The sequence below is a fragment of the Chiloscyllium plagiosum genome, unplaced genomic scaffold (genome assembly GCF_037043375.1).
Source record: "Chiloscyllium plagiosum isolate Xiang-an unplaced genomic scaffold, Cpla_swu_hap1 HiC_scaffold_27, whole genome shotgun sequence".
In the NCBI taxonomy this organism is placed as follows: domain Eukaryota; kingdom Metazoa; phylum Chordata; class Chondrichthyes; order Orectolobiformes; family Hemiscylliidae; genus Chiloscyllium; species Chiloscyllium plagiosum.
Window position 1 is genome coordinate 58,978,440 of NW_028270165.1, and position 2,385 is coordinate 58,980,824.

At 50.1% G+C, this 2,385-nt stretch overlaps 1 non-coding gene across 1 annotated transcript; it reads left to right on the top strand.

Moving 5' to 3' along the window:
- Window positions 1–312: 312 nt before the first annotated feature.
- On the top strand, window positions 313–384 carry trnae-cuc (transfer RNA glutamic acid (anticodon CUC)). The gene has a single exon. It is a non-coding gene; the product is annotated as a tRNA-Glu (tRNA).
- The last annotated feature ends 2,001 nt before the right edge of the window (window positions 385–2,385 follow it).

Sequence of the window (2,385 nt, forward strand, 5' to 3'; positions counted from 1 at the left end):
GGGAGCGGCGATGGAGGAGGCCCAGGACTTGCATGTCCTCGGCAGAGTGGGAGGGGGTGTTGAAATGTTGGGCCAGAGGGCGATGGGGTTGATTGTTGCGGTTGTCCTGGAAATATCCCCTCAAGCGCCGTGACTGGACTCTGCGAGGAGTCTCCAGCCTCCCCAATGTAGAGGAGACCGCATCAGGAGCAATGAATACAAGAAATGACATTGTTGGATGCACAGGTGAAAGCTTGCTGACGACCGCGGCCCAGGTTCCATTTCGGGGCAGGAAAGTAATTTTTAGGAAAGCTGACAAGCGGAATCCACAGCTCCCTGGTGGTCTAGTGGTTAGGATTTGGCGCTCTCACCTCCGCGGCCCGGGTTCGATTCCCGGTCAGGGAAACCATTTTCACGGGTGCAGGCTACCCATTCTTCTTAAATGCGCTGTGTAATTATTTATCGTCGTTCCTGGGTGCAGCAGTGTGTCGTGGCTCGTTGAAATAGTGTCCTGATTCAGATTTGTTTGCATGTGGAGGGATGATTGCTTCTGTAGTTAAGTACTTGGTTCGTGTGCGTTGTTTTCCTGTAGAGGCTGTTTTGAATTTACCATTGACTGTTTGCTCGACTGTGACATCTAGAAATGGTACTTTGTTGTTGTTCTCCTATTTTGTGAATTTTATGTCAGCGAGGATATTGTTGATGGTGTTGTAGGTTTCCTCTAATTTGTTTCATTTTTTGATGACAAAAGTGTCATCACTGTAGTGGACCCAAAGTTTGGGTGGATCGTTGGAAGGGCTGTTTGTTCGAGTCTCTGCATTATTGCTTCTGCGAGGAATCCTGATACTGGTGGTTTCATGGGTATTTCGTTGATTTGTTTGGAGGGCTTGTTGCTGAATACGAAGTGGATGGTAAGACACAGTTCTACGAGGTTGACAGTGCTATCTTTGCTGATGAAGTTGGTGCTGTGTTTGTGTCTCTGGTTTTTCGAGTAGTGTCTTCAGTTTTCTTTGGCCAAGTTGATGTTAATGGATGTGAACAGGGCTGTTGTGTCAAAGGACAGCATTATTCCATCCTCTTCTATCTTAGTGTCTTTGGTGTTCAGGAATTCTTGGATGGAGTAAATGGAGTGGCAAGAATCTTCGACTTCGTGTTTTCAGTGGAGGCCTTTGACTAGTCTGCATATTGGTGTTCCAAATGGTGAGACTTTGGGCCTGAGGGGGGCTCCTGGTTTGAAGAGGAGAACAACAACATAGTACCATTCTTAGATGTCAGAGTAGAGCGAACAGTCAATGGGGAACTTCAAACTAGCGTCCACAGAAAAACAACACACACAAACCAAATAATTAACCACAGAAACAATCATCCCAACACCCACAAACGTTGCTGCATCAGGACATTATTTCAACGAGCCACTACACACTGCAGCACAGAGAAACTACGAAGAGCAGAAGAGGAATACGTATATAGTGTATTTAAGGAGAACGGGTACCCAATAAACCCAGTCCGCCGATTTCTCATTGATGCTTCCAAGCTGACTGTCAAAAATTCGTTTGGCCCTCCATTCTTTCCTGTTTGTTTTTTGCGGGTTTTGAAAGCTTTCGCAATCCTCTGACTGAGTATTGGAGTTGGGAAGTTATGTTGTGGCTGTACAGGACATTGGTTAGACCAGTTTTGGAATATTGTGTGCAATTCTGGTCTCCTATCAGAAGGATACTGTGAAATTTGAAAGGGTTCTGAAGCACCAGTGGGTCCACAGAGGGGAAGAGGCCCTTCTGCTGCCCTGAGTGTGGGAAGGCCTTCAGTGATTCCTCTGCCTGCTGCCGCACCAGTTGGTCCACACCGGGGAAGGCTGTTCTCCTGCCCCAAGTGCGAGATGGCCTTCAGCAGTTCTTCCCACCTGCTGAGACACCAATGGGTCCACACTGAGGAGAGGCCGTTCTTCTGCCCCGAGTGCAGGAAGGGCTTTGCTCTTTCCTCCGACCTGCTGGCCCATTGGTGAGTCCACATGGGGGAGTGGTCGTTCAGTTGCCCTAAGTGCAGGAAGTCCTTCAGCAATTCCTCAGCCCTGTTAAGGCACCAGTCCGTCCACACCGGGGAGAAGCCGTTCCCCTGCCCCGAGTGTGGGAAGGGCTTTATCCGCTCCTCCACACTGCGGAAGCACCAGCTGGTCCACACGGGGGCAGGGGGGGGGGGGAGGGGGGAGGCCATTCTGCTGACCTGAGTGCGGGAAGGCCTTCAGCATTTCCTCCACCCTGCTGAAACACCTATGTGTCCTTCAGCAGTGGGAGGCCCTTAAGCTGGCCCGAGTGTGGGAAGAGGTTCATGTTTGCTTGCAACTTGCGGAAGCACCAGCGGGGGCACTGCTGCTCATTGAGCCAGGGACTGCACATTGCCAATGAAATG